Below are 15,140 nucleotides of genomic sequence, written 5' to 3' on the forward strand. Positions count from 1 at the left end.
ATCTGCTGCATAAATATTCTATCAAAATGAGATCTGCATGATTTCAGTTTGGTTCATCTCATGAGCAAGATTGGGTTTGTAGATAATTCTTGGGATATAAGATTGTCTGTTGTTAAATTGTCTCTATTTATATGCATTGTTTTATGTGGGTATATATATAGAATTCATGCTCTGAAATACAGCATGTTGTGAATGCAAAAATTACGTTAAAGGTAGCTTTAGCTATAATATCTCACTTCCCTAGAGACTGTTCTGCTCAAGCATTTAAACTAAGAGTCTCTGCTCTATTTTATTGAAAAACACCCCCCTGCTTAACCTCTTTTCATGTTCTTGGATTGTTCTCCAAAAAGCTACATTTACTAACCACATTGAATTGCCCTGGGTAATCGTGGAACTGCTTTGTTCTTCCTTTTCACTGTGCCAAGGGCTTTTAACTTGCCCTGAAGCTATGATCCTTCTTTGCTGCAGATAGAGGACAGCGCTTTACTCTTTCATAACACCTTCTTCCTACATTAAGGAAGCCATCCAGCACTGAGGTTCAGGATGTGTGCACATACCTCTCTGTTTAATAGGCTGAAGAATGACACTGAGTAGCATCCTGCTGCTTCTCATTGAAGACCATATGCAACAAGACACACACACACACACACACACACACACACACAGCCTCTCTTCAGCATGGCTACCTTTTGCAGGTGGGTATTGTTAATTATAAAAAGATGGTGGAAGGAATACACAGAAGAGCTATATAAAAGAGGCGGTAAAATTAAAGACACATGGACTGAAGAGGAACCCCAAATTTTAGAAAGTGAGGTGAAAGCTGCACTAAGAGAAATTGGGTGGAACAGATGATATCCCAACTGAACTGCTACAATCCACACAGAAAGAATCAACTCGAGTGATCACTGAAATATGCCAACAAACATGGAAAATAAAACAATGGCCAACAGATCAGAAACAATTAATATACTGTATATCCTCATCCACAAAAAAAGGAGGCACAAAAGACTGAAGCAACTATAGGACCATAGTATAACTTTTCAAAGCAAGCAAAATCATACTCAAAATGCTGCAGCATAATAATAATAATAATAATAATAATAATAATAATAATAATAATAATACGTTATATTTTCTGCCTCTCCCTGCAGTTCAAGGTGGGATTACAACAATAGAAACAACATTACAAGACAAAAACTACAATTTCATATAAAATACATTCAATAAAACTGTAAAATCGCTATCAATATAATACATAGACTAAATCATCATTTAAAATACATATCTTTATAAATAGAGGTGGGATATTTCTAACTCTTTTATAGCAGATTGGTTGGATAGCCCTGCCAGAAGAGATCTGTCTTAAGTGCCTTCTTAAAGGCATCTAAGGTGGTAATGAGACAGATCTCCTCTGGCAAGCCATTCCATAATTTAGGAGCTACGGCAGTAAATGCCCTGTGGGAAGTTGTTGTTAACTTGGAGTTTACATACTCTAATAAGTTCTTCCTGGTTGTTCTGAGAGTGCGGGGCAGATTGTATAGGGAGAGGTAACTCTGGTCCAACCCATGTAGGGCTTTAAAAGTACAGCGCGCCTGCGCCATACGCGGCCTTGAGCATACGCGCTCAAGCCGCGGGGCGGAAGGGGCGGAGCATCCCATTCAATTGAATGTGCATGCGCTCCCATTGCGCCCTGCGTGCTCCCGCGCCGCCGCACATGAGCCCCATTGTTTCCAATGGGGCTCGAGCATAGGCGGAATTCGCCTTACGTGGCGGGATCCAGAACGGATCCCCCGCGTAAGGCAAGGACAGACTGTAATAACCAACACTTTGTACTCCGCCCGGAAGCTAATCGGTAGCCAGTAAGCTTGCTTTTGCACTTTCTTCTTTAGCTTTCCTTAGTAATTGTTCCAAGCTTCTGATAGTTTCCGCTCATAGACTCCAATCATATATGGAGAGAAAAATCTGAGAAGCACAAATGGGGTGCAGGAAAGAAAGAGGCACTAGGGACCATATTGCAAACATGATGGTTGATGGAACCCACTAGGGAATTCCAAAAGAAAATCAGCATGTGCTTTATAGACTGTAGTGAAGCCTTTGACTGCATAGATCGTGATGGCTCTGAAACAATAGGGAGTGCCACTACATTTGATAGTTCTGATGAGGAATCTGTACTTAGGACAAGAGGCTACTGTTAGAACAGAATATTGAGAAACAAAATCATTCCCAGTTGGCAAAAAGGTAAGGCAAGGCTGTATTCTGCTACCTTATTTGTTCAACTTGTATGCAGAAAATATCATACAAAGAGGAAGTTTAAACTAAGAAGAAAGAGGAGTGAAAGAAAGAAGGAACATCAATTATCTAAGATATGCAAATAACACCATACTACGAGTGGAAAATATCAGAGGCTTGGAACAATTATTAAGGAAAGCTAAAGAAGAAAGTGCAAAAGCAAGCTTACTGCTGAACATAAAGAAAATGAGCATAGAGAACCAACATAGATTCAACCTAGATAATGAGGAAATCAAAATAGTCCAATATTTCCTGTACCTTAGATCAAATATTGGTCAGAACAGAGACTGCAGTGAAAAAATCAGAAGAAAACTAGGAATGAGAAGGGCAGCTATGGAAGAACTAGACAAGATCCTAAAGTAGGAAAATATTCAATTGAACACAAAAGTTAGACTCATCCAAACCATCACTATGTACGAATTTGAGAGCTTGACAGTGAAGAAAACTGACAGAAAGAAAATAAACTCATTTGAAAAAAGATGCTGGAGAAGAATGCTGAGGGTACTGTGAACAGCCAGAAAGACAAACAAATGGGTTCTAGGACAGATCAAGCCTGAACACATCCTGGAAGTCAAGATGAAAAAACTGAGGCTGTCGTACTTTGGCCACATGACTCATTTGAAAAGTCACTAATGCTAGGTAAGGTTGAGGTTAGTAGAAGAGAAGAAGACCACATGCCAGATGGCTGAACTCTATCATGGAGGCCACTGTAGGACTTGAACGGAGCATAGAATCATAGCAGTGGAGCATGAGTGGTCTTTGAGATGTCTTATGCACAGGGTTGCCATGAGTCTGGGTTGACTCGAGGACTGTTAAGAAAAACAACTGCTAATTAAGTTGATAATGTTAAACCCTTTACAAGTTTTTAGGCAGCTTTACTGAAATCATTGAAAGATGTATCAGTATGTGAAAAGATCCAGTAGCTCGCACTGGATAACAGAAGGAATTCCAGAGCTGTGATGTAACTGGAGAAGTGTTGGGTGCTGCTTCTTAGTAGCACTACTCAATTGCTCTGTATTGTTAGAATATTGCTGCAGTGCCCCTTGAATTTATTTTTTGCATGATGCTGGATATGTAGTCAATATTCCTACAGCTTTAGCTTGTCGTCTTTGAGTAAGAAAATACTATAAGCCATTATTCAAGCAGTGGAGTTGATTTAACTTTTGATCTTGAGTACTTTATCTAGAAATTAAGGGCTAAACAGACCGGCATTTAATACCGGCTTTGAAGCACAGTGGGGGTGTGCCATCCGCCCCAACACCACCCTGACCCTGGCGTCACACTGCCCACCTGCCCACATGGCAGGGATCATCACGGTGATCTTTTGATGGAGCGTTAAACATGGTGCACGAAAGGAGCACCGAAAAGCTACTGCAACAGCAACAAGGGTGCCTTTTTGCAGGTCCTAAAAAGAGCGTCCTTATACTGTTCTTTTTAGCACTGGCAAAGCATTGGATCGGGGCTGTGACGTGAGGTTGCTGCGGCCCTGATCCAGAGCTGGAAGAGGTGATGGGAATCTGTTCCTTTGGGGCTATCTGTTGAGCCCCTCAGTTCAGTTTAAATTGATGGATCTAAATCATGATTTTGGGTCCATAGTGTCAGAGAATGAAAACACAACTGATCATCATTATCCACATATCTGCAAAGCTGCTTTATGAGGTAGTAGACAATTTTTGCTACCTATAAATGGGAGCATCAGGTTCATGCTTAAGGCCACTCTCAAGTCCATGCCCATGGCTTCGCTGGGATTTCATCCTAATTTCCAGTTAAATAATTTTTATTCATTGAATCATTATTTTGGCCAAGAGTAGCTACTTCTTATTTTTCATGACAAGAACACTTGTTATCAAGACAGCTGCATGTTATCAGTTGAATGTTGCTCATTCTACATGTATAGGTTTGTGCAACTGTGGGGCTCTACAGACTGCCCCAAAGGAGTAGCTGCACATCACCCCTTTCAGTGCCAGATTGGGGCTGCGGCAACTGCACGCTGTGACCCTGATCCAGCGCTTTGTCAGTGCTGGAAAGAACAACAAAATGCAGCTCTTTTTAGCACCAGCAAAAAGGCACCCTTACTGCTGCAGTAGTGGCTTTTTGGTGTTCCATTGGTGCAATGTGTCTAAATGCTGCACCAAAGGAGTGTGACACCCCTACCATGGGGTCAGGCACATGGCACAGGCCAGTGTTGTGGTGTGTGAACATCACACCTGCATTCTGCCCAGAGGCCAGTGTTAAACGCCAGTCTGTTTAGCCCCTATTTCTCAGCAAAAGATTGTTTAGATTCTTGAGCCTTACACTACAGGACTATGCACAGGATCTTTTAGAGTGCATTACACATTCAGCAGGTAGAGAAGTCATGGTTATCCTGTATATTGAAAAATTCACTTGTGAAATAGTTCTCTAACTTGACAGTTATAACACTAACAGCTTAGCATTTGTGTCCTGCACCAATTGTGTGCATCCCTAGCAAACTTGTTTATTAGAGTTGTAGGGAGGGTAACATTTCTTGGGGTAGTGGGACTCTTTTTCCTACATAGCTTACCAAACTTCCATTTGGAAATGTAATGTACCAGGCTTTTCCCAACTAGTTTTCCTCTTCACCCTCTCATGCCTGGCATACAATTATGACATTTCTTAATTTCACTACACATTTTTTCTTACTGAGAAACCAAACTTTACAGATACCCCAGTATTTCTCTATTACATACTGTCATGTTTCTTCACTCTGCAGTTACCAGCTTCCATCATCCCTTACTCCTAATGTCTCTCCCAGAAACAATGGATTAGAAATGAATGAGAGCCATGTGTTAAGAAGAACTTTCTCACTATTGGTCTGTCCTATTCCCTGCCATTTCAATTTCATCTTGTAGAGCAGAATAAATGTAAGCTGGCACTCAAGGCATGGGAAAGAGAGATTCTATGAGGGGCAAAGCTGCCCTTCGTGTTTGAAAGCCAGTGCTGAGAAGAGAGCGTGTTGCTCATAAATTTTACAAAGGTTTCTCCACTTCAGAAGATCTCATTGACTTGACATTTGAATTAGTTTTACACTTCCCTATCCACTTGCCCATGAATAGGGTAGTTGTGCAGTTTGGAGTGAGGAGGCATGATGTAGACCTAGTCAAGCAGTGATTAAGATAAGTGGGCCAGTTCAGCTGAAATAAGGCTTCAGCCATCCATTGAAGTTTAACTTCCTACTCCTTTGTTGCTTCACCCACGACACATTGTACACTGACCTATGAACCTCTGCTAATAGTTAAGGAGGAATCTGAAGTGAGTGAACAAGTATAATACCTGAATCATTTTCAGTATAAGAACTTTAAGAGGTTTTTTTTTTTTTGAGGGGGGAGATATAATTTTAAAATGCAGTCTCCTGCCTATAGCCTTAAGCAATGTAATCAAGAATAAAACAATGCTACTTGATTCTGCTGGTTTTGTGAGCTGGCCCTTGCTGTGTGTTAACATCCTGTTTCATAGAATAGAATCATAGAGTTGGAAGAGAGACCAAAAGGACATCCAGTCAACCCCTTGCCATGCAGGAAGATAGTCAAAGCACTCCTGACAGATGGCCAGCGAGCCTGCCACTGTTTGTTTGTTTGTTTTTATCCCGCCTTTCTCCCAAAGTGGGATCCAAGGCTGTTAACATATATAAAGCACAACAATTAAAATTTTAAAACCTCCAAAGAAGGAGAGACCACCATAATCAGAGGGAGCATGTTGCACTGTCAAACAGCTCTTACCATCATGAAATTCTTCTTAATCTTCAAAGGCACTTATATTGTCTAAAATCTGTAAAGTATAGTCCTGACATTCAGGTGTAAGATGTGATTGGCAAGGACACTATAGTTATATTCTGTGGCGTTCTAGGTTTTCTGTGGAAGCAGAAAAAGAGACTCTAAAAATTCTGTCCTTCCTGTGAAGAGTACAGATTCTATGGAGATGTAAATTCCTTCAAATAAATAAAATAAAATAATGAAGAAGCTATCTTGCAGAGATCCCAAGCCATGTGTGAAACACAACAGGAAATGTATGAAACACAATAGGAAAGGATGCTGAGAAAAACTCCTCCCAATTGTAAAGAGGTTTAAGTGTCACCTTTAGCTATGGTAGCACAGTGGCCAATGAGTTAGTTGCAAGCCTTATATCACTTTCTCCTTCACAGTTGGAACTCCGGTGAAGGAGGTGGCTTGCGCAATGGTCCCTTCCACTGAGACTTACCCTTCAGTTCTGAACTATGGTGATGACACTTCAAAGGCAGATACCGCCATCTGTCACTGATATGATAGATGTACGGCTGCTATAGCAGGAAGGTGACACTGCAGTGTTTGAACCTTTATTTAGGGAATTTATTCTGTATTCACAAGCTTAGTAATTAAGGGTTGTAACTGTTTATACACCATGTATATAACAATTTGGAGTGATCAGACTGGCTTCTCCACCTGTACTTCATTTGTTTGCATCATCAAGGCCATTGTACATACAGATAAGCAGGGCTGTTGCCTTCCTAAACTATATGCTTTTTGAATAAAACTATCATTGGCTTCAGTCTTGAGGATGAGCTGCACATCCAGAGTGTTAGACTTCAGCTAAAATTTCAGATTTTAACCCAGCCTTTTGATGTGATGAGCTAGAAACAGCTTACAATAGTTCTAATTCTTAGTCTTTCTTTTTGAAAAACAGAAGCTTTCAAGAACAAACTAATTAGTTATAGATATACTAATTCTATATGAATTAGTTAGACATATGTTACAAATATATATATGCAATTGAAGTTATTGCTTGTTGGACTTTTTCACATGGGGGAAATGTATCATCATCCCCCCAGAAGAAGAAAGGGGTTGCATCCCTGAAATGCTTGAAGTTGTGTGATTGCTTATCACATGTGTGAGCAACACAGCGTGCATCCGAGGGGGAAAGGAGTGCCAGGGCAAATTTAGTTGGCACACGAGTATGTATCCATCAGGTTCGTGATTTCGAATTAGCATGTTTTCACATGTGCAGAGTGAAGAGTATCGCGTCACAAAGATTTTACATTTCTGTTTCAATATGAGAGCTTCCTTCACCTCAGGGCTACTATACAGGCTGTCAGAGTCTATATGAATCTATATGAGGACCCAAGGAACCCTCCCCCCGAGTTAAAAGTGGACTAGAATAAGGAGGCATACTCAGGCTCCTCATCCTTCCCTTTCGCCCCAGTTCCCTCTTTCCTTCTTGAAAAACAGTTGCTTTCCTCTCGGCAGCCAGGGAAGACAAAGGAGTACAGGAAGCAAACACGCAACAAAGGATCATGGGAATTGAAGTTTGTTTCTCATGGGGGGAATCCTATGACTGAACTGGAAATGCCTTTCATATTAAAACAATTGTGAAATTGTGAATTCATGAATTTACGATGGAAATGCACTTGCAAATTTGGTATTTTTGCAAAAGAAGCTATTTCTGGGATCTCACACATTTCTGTTTGGGATGCGACCCGTTTGCACACACCATCATGTGAAAGTCTTTTGCTAAATTACATGCAATACATTGGATGACCCTAGATGCTCACTTGATTAATCTTCTAATTTTCCCCGTGTGATAAAGTCCTTGTGTTACTTGTATTGAGCTTTGTAGCATATCCCTGTATAGCAATGATTGTTAGTATAGGCCAGGGTTTTAGAACACAGAGATGTTATACTTAGGGTGCACCTAGAACAACCTTGTTCAGCCTGGTACCTTGCAAATGTTTTGGACTGTAATTCCCATCTGCCCCAGCTGACATAACCTGTAGTGAGTGATCATAGGAGTTGAAAGTTCATAACATCTAGTGAAGCTGAGGAAGACTAATTTAAGTTATTCTAATTTTATAATGTGGGTGAGGTATTTCAAAATGTTTCTATCCCTACAATACACATGATGAGGAACTTTCCTCTGTGGGACTGTCCACAGTTCCCCCTGGCATTGTGTTGTCCTGTCAATCCAGCCCGATCCGGTGATAAAAGGCCTCTAACATGGGTCAAAATGACCCCCAGTTTGCTGCAGAGTTTCTTGGAAACACCACAGCAAAACCTGGCTGTTTAAGTGCCCCCCCTACTCTCCAAACTTTTCCACAACATCATTCTTACTGTGAAGCCCTCTCTCCCATTTCCACATCTGACATGGAAATGGGGTGCCTGGCCATGTGGGTGCAGAATGATGCCAAGAAATTGGGTTTACACATTGCTGTGAATCAAGAGTTTTAATTCTGAGGATTTCAGGGATATCGTGAAAACTAGTCCAGTAGGCTTGTATAAGGATTGTTTTTGATAGATGAACGGGATGTATAGCTTCCTGGGAGCAATATATGAGTGGTTGATGTGAATATGCAATATGATATAACAGTGTTGCTGAGAGTTATTTTTGAAATGCATCAGAATAACAGAGGCTTCCTTGAAATGTTGTGAGTTTATTTTTCTCTATGGCAATTGTGGTTCATCTTGTACTGATGGCATTTTTAAGCACTTCATCATTATTTGTTTTCTTCTTCCTTTCTGGTTAGATTAAATTAATCAGATTAAATACACTGTGGCCATTTGTGTAAAACAACAGTCAAATAGCCAGTTTGTTTGGACATATTCATCCCTTGATGATAAGGCTGTATCAGATATGAAACATCAGTAGAATCAATTCATACATTCAACCCATATAAACAAGTGATGAAAAATAATGAAGAACTGACAAACATGAATAGGTGAGACTGAAAAGATTAATTAGTTTCTGACTGCTACATGAGGGATTTTTTCCTCCTCCAGTTCTTTCACTTTCTCCACAGAAGATCTTACATTCCAACCGCAGTTTCATTGCTGTTACCATCCTCAGCATTCTCAAGAACCATCTCCATTTACATTTATGAATACAACAAAACACCTTGGAACAACAGTATTTTATCAACTAGGCTAACTTGGGTATAGATCTTCCTTCAGTAAAGTACTTTCCAACCCACATGGCAGTAACAACTTTTAGTCTAGTAGTTAGAAATCAGGGAGCAAGCAAACTGCTGTTTTGGTGTGAGAGAAGAAATGCTGAGCAACCAGGAAGGACCCGAAGACAAGGCAATTCACCTTGCTCTGTTGCCACAGGCATTCAGCTGTTCAGGAGCGGGGAAGAGAAGGGATAGTTGTGAAAGCCCTGAGGGCTTGGAGTCACTGCCTGACCTCAAACTGTCTCCCATCATACCAGCCCTGGCTTGAACTGGTCTGGTGGTGACTCTGACTGTGAAGTAGTAGGTGGGGGATATAAATAACCCTTACTAGCAGGGCAGCTGTCTGCCTTAGGCAGTTGTGTCCCAGTGAGATGATTATTTTTTCTCTTTTCTCCAGGGCCAGAAGATGGTGCTGAGAGTAATGGTGGGGGGAAGTGTGCCTGGGTAGGGCCACAGACACATATTTGAAAGTATTTTCCTGAATGTTCTGATGTGGCAGCATTTATCATAGTGTCTGCTGTGCTCTGCCTGTTCTTTGTAGGTATTTCAACTGGCTGAATAGGGAGAGCTGGAAGATGGCAATGCTCATTTTATAGCAGAAGCATAGGCACCTGTGCAAACATTATTTTATTTTAAAATGGTGATCTAATACTAACAGGAGGATATTCACTTGACAAGGTTAAGATTAAATTCTCATGGGTGTACAGCTGTGTGACTAAGTGTGTGTGTGTATCATTTCTTATAGGAAGTGAGGCTCTCATATTCAGCTTCCAACAGATACTGACTCAGTTTATCTACTTTCTCTTTCATTCTCCACCCACACACCTAGGTTTCTGAGAGCTCACATTTCCATAGCATATTTGAAATGATCCTTGAAATGTGTGTTTTCTAAGAGGAAAGAAACTCTTCATAATTACAGTAGCTTTCACTCACTCTTCTGTGGATCATGCCATCTCACTTTATCTCTGGTGGGGAAACTCCCTGTGCTGTTCTAAATCTTAATTGATTTCAATAGAGTGGCTGATGGGTTTAAGGCTTGAGATGAGCAGAAGATTGAGAACCAAACCAGGTCACAGCATGCAGATATTAAGGATGGCATGTATAGTGGATTGTGGGCACATGTGTAATAAAACCAGGACTTCTGGGAACCAGGATGGAACCTATGGTACCAGGGTTTGTCTCCTATTATGACCCTAGTAGGCTGAGCTTTGGCCTTCGAGAGCACCATTTAGTCTGCAGAGCTATCCTGGCTGATCATCCAGACAGTTGACTCTAAATATCTATCTAAATACACCCCATACAACTCTAGCTCATCTCCTTAAAGGCATTAGTGCCTAGTGTGAGAACTGTATAGGCCCTGTCCCAATTATTAGTTATTTTCTTGTAATCCTTGACTATGTATCTGTATTTGGTCCTCCTGATCCTTGTTTGTTGTTCTAGACTTTGTTTTCTGCTTAACTTTGACTCCATATCAAACTCTGGCCTCCTTCTGATTCATTTTTGTGGCTCTGGGCCATGACTCCCAGTTTTGAACCACATACCTACATCTGGGGAAACAGCCAGTTCTATAGGTCTCAAACTTGGCAGCCTGAAGAAGATTGACCTTGATGTGCCCTGACAGCTTAGAGCTGGGACACAGTCAGTCATCTTAGTGGCTTACCTCTGCTGCCATCTTGTGAATTTCTTTGGCTATGAGGGATAGAGAAGCTTCTCCTGATGGTTGCAATAGTAAAGTTAACGTAATTTTAGAATTCTTAGCCTAACCTTAGACAACAACAAAAATAAAAAAATAAAGAAAAGCAGTTTAAGTGGTCTTTGAGTGGTCTGGAAATGTCTGTGGGGGGCAGGCTTTCTGAAGCTAAACAGATGTGAAATAGATCAGTCCCTTGGATGGGAAACTTCATATAACAGCAGGACATAAGTCTTACAAGTAAAAGAGAAAAGCAGTTTTGGATGTAGTCATATTCAAAGTAAAACAGCTTTTATGGGAACAGTAGGCCCAAGTGATAAATCATCAGTGATGACAAAAACCTACATGTGAGGAAGTTGAACAGTGATTAATATATATTACACCAAGGACTAGTAAGGATAACCATCAGCAACTTGAGAGGAGAAATAAGCTATCCAATCCATTTTTGAGAAAAGGTTATGATGTTGGAGAATGTAAAAAGTGGTGGAACAAAAAATAAGATCTTGTTTAGGCCAATTAAGAGGACTTTCACATTCAAGCCAGGCAGACTCCTAGTCTAAATACTGAAACCTTAATCTGAAGTTGTCCCTATTAACAGAATGGCCAGTCAGTAGTGACTTGGGTACAGCTAGAATCAACAGCTTTATATGTTGACTTGAAGCTCCACTGGGTTCTCCCTCCACCAACTGCCTCCTGACTGTAGCCATTCTATACAGTCCTAGCAGCAGGAGAGTTGGAAAGGAGGGCTCTTCTGAGACCAGCTCTGTTGCGCTTTCCTTCATCTGAGATTTTCCCCTTCCAGCTAGTCCTCATAAAAACTGGAATGTAATTTTAACAACTAGTTCTTGGGTTGGTTGGTTCCCCCCCCCTCTCTCCTTGTGCTTTTTTGTTTTTATGCCGTGTCTTTCAGATTTTGAGAGTACAGGCAAAACTGTCTCGGTTTTATCAGTCTTATGTAAGCTGTTCTGGGAGACTCTTTGGTTGAATAGTGGGCAAAAAAGCTTTAAATAAGTAAGAGGCAATATAGACCATCACTTTGTGCTGGCCTGTGGGCGGAGGTAGGGTGCAGCGTCTGCATGCTGCATGCCCTAACCCCGCCCCTAGGGTGCCATTTTGGCATGCGCCAGTCTACATGGCATGTGCCATCATGGCACCCCTCCAGTGCTGCATCCTCATGATGCAACACTGAAGGGGCATCATAAAGCCACTTTCTGCGGCTCCTTTTTGCGCTCTCCGGAGCTGCGGCCCCAATCTGGCCAGTAAAGGGGCGGCTGCATGCTGCCCATCTGTACAGCCCCTAAATAATTATTATGTTAGCTCAGAAATGTTAATTAACTGCTCCTGTTCATAATTTAGGATTGCAGCTTGAGGCTATAGCCCTAAAGGCACTAAGAAGAGGGAAAGCCCATTGAACACAGTGAAACTTGTATCTGTGAAAATATATATAGAATTTTGCATAAACAAACTGCTTCATAGTCAGATTGGCATCATGGTCAAATTGATTGTTAGTCATTTTACCTAAATGTTGCTTTTAAAATGGTAGAATAGGATTAATGTGTCATAATGATATCTGTTCATTTAGTGGATAACTCATTAAAATTTTTGAACTATAGTAATTCTGCTTCTTTAGAACCTGCAAAACATTTAGAAACTGTGTGATTGGTTTATTTAGGTTGCAGTTGTGTATCTGCTTTCTTGAGAGCCCAGTTGGTCTTCCCTCTGATATAGGATTCCACCATCAGTGACTCAAAGGATCTGGGGAGCAATGCACATTTTAGTAAACAAATGGACAGTCAAAATGTAGGAAAGAATATAATCTGGGTATCAGATTATGGGGCATTCACTTTTCCATTTGAAATACAAAGGATCAGACCTTCTCAGGCAGCAGATTTGTTTTATTTATTTAAACCACTGGCTACCTTGCCATTGATCAAAAAGCAGTTTACAGAAATTTAAAAAACAGGTAAACAATTAAAAAAGACAAATAGTATAGTGGTATTTTAAAGATTTAAGAGATTTTATGGTGTCAATAGATACTTTTCTGTTTTAGCATCAACAGATAACAGGGGAACAGCAACAAATAATGCTTTCAAAACAACCAATTGTAAAGTTCATTACAAAGCTGGAAGCATTTAACATAATATAGTAAACATATTGCCATGTTTTAAAGTGTCTGAACTAATTTTTTTTTAAAAAATAACTTCAAAAATAGCAACAGTGGTAATTGACAAAAATTAGAGATAATATTTAAAGGGAAACAAACATTTACTTTGTTAATCTTTCTGATTTATCTTGATGTCTTGAGTTATCTCTGCTGATCTCTGCTAATTAGGAGTCCAGATAATGGGGTGATAATTTAAACCTGGAGTTTACAGAGCAGCCTTATAGGCAGCAAGTAAGGCTGAAATAGTCTGGAAACAAGTAGCTAAGTACTTACATCATCAGTCGTTTTCATCTAAACAGAGGCCTTCAACCAGGGTTTGTTTTGTTTTGTTTGTTCTTCCTCCCTCCTTGTGCCTTTTTATTTTTATGCCATATCTTTCAGATTTTAAGGATAGAGACAAAAAACTGTCTTGTGTAATCTGTTCTGGGAGCCTCTTTGGTTGAGGAAAGGGCATAATGCTTTAAATAATAATAATAATAAGGTGATGGTGATGATGATAGTAGCAGGTCAGAAATGTGGGTCTCTTTAATTAACTGTTCCTGTTCATAATTTAGGATGGTAAGACATTATGGGCGTTCTGATCCAAAATATTTGGAAGGCACTAAGCTGCCTTTCCTGTGTCTTTAATATTAGTAAGCCATGAGAAACTTCTTTGGTTCCATTTAATTCCTTGAACAACTGTGGTTTCTTCAAAGCTTGGATGTGTTTAGTTATATTTATATGAAGCTTACCTGGTCCTAGCCACCAACTGAATGTTTCAATGTCTCTGTGAGTTTCAGCATGGACTATTTATGTATCTGAAGATTCGTAATTGTTGACTTTCAAGAACAGATTCCTGAAGTGAGGAAACAACCACTTAAAACCAAAAAAGGCCCACAAGCAGCAGTGAGTGAAGCGTTGAAATCAGCAGATAAAGTGGGCCCTGCAGCCACTCTTCTTGGAAGGTCTCAGTTATTACAGAGGCTCTCCAGTTCAGGAAGTGCCCCCACCTGTGAACATGCATGTGCATATACACACACCCTCTACATTTGTACCCTTTCTGCAAGGCTGAGAAGAAGTCCTCTTGTTCCAGTATGCAAGAGCTTCTAAGGCCACTGTCATATTTCCATTTTTCCCCTTTCTCTCCTTCAATGGGAGGAATTGGGGGCAGGCTGTAGCAAGGCAGGCTGCTTTCAGTAGCCCTTATTGGCTGATGGCCCAGGAAACTGCTCCCCCAGACTGGCCCATGCACCTGCAAAGTTTAATTGAGCAGTTTAATTGTATTTTTTCTGAGGTGTAGTTACCATATACAGTCAGCCCTTCTTATACATGGATTTTTTTATACACGGACTCAAGCATCCACTGTTTGAAAATGTTCAAAAAAGTATAAATTTCAAATATCAAACTTTGATTTTCCAATTTTTATAAGGGACACCATTTTGCTATGTCATTATATTTAATGGGACTTGAGCATCCACGGATTTTGTTATCCATGGGGGAACCAAACCCCAGCTTATAACAAGGCTCCACTGTACTACTGTCAGTTTCACTTCTCTCATTCTCTGCATGACTTTTCAATTTTGTTTCTATTTTAAAAAATAGATCCAGTACAACTAGTAAAATGTTTTATTTCACTAAAGGATGTGTGTGATTCTATGAGCTTGTCACAATTTGTCTTGACCACTTGTACTTGTAACTAATTGAAAAGCAAGATATTTTATGAAACAAACAAGCTTAGCAGTGCATTCATTTCCTATTCTCTTTCTCTGAGCACTAGAGTTTGTCAATGATTGTCTGATTAGAAGAATAACTATAACTTCATATCCTGTGTTTAGCCAATCTGACATGGTTAATTACAGTACAACTGCCCATACATAAATATAGTACAACTGCCCATACAGAAAAAAAATAAGCATTGGAAGATTTTCACTCCCACATCTCTGTATCTTACAAACTTACACTGTCATCACATACCTTCATTTGCATCATTTGCATAATATTATACTTCATAAGCATTTCTGACCCAGTGCAGAAAGCTCTCAACTCCACACACAAACTGAGAAGCTAGAACATGTGAAATGATC

The 15,140-nt window shown here is 40.2% G+C and overlaps 1 protein-coding gene across 1 annotated transcript in view; it reads left to right on the forward strand.

The window, feature by feature from the left end:
- SEMA4G (semaphorin 4G) overlaps positions 1-15,140 on the forward strand; it is a 126,348-nt gene that overhangs the window by 62,407 nt on the left and 48,801 nt on the right. The window lies entirely within an intron of this gene.

This window comes from Sceloporus undulatus, chromosome 3 (genome assembly GCF_019175285.1).
Source record: "Sceloporus undulatus isolate JIND9_A2432 ecotype Alabama chromosome 3, SceUnd_v1.1, whole genome shotgun sequence".
Classification (NCBI taxonomy): Eukaryota; Metazoa; Chordata; class Lepidosauria; order Squamata; family Phrynosomatidae; genus Sceloporus; species Sceloporus undulatus.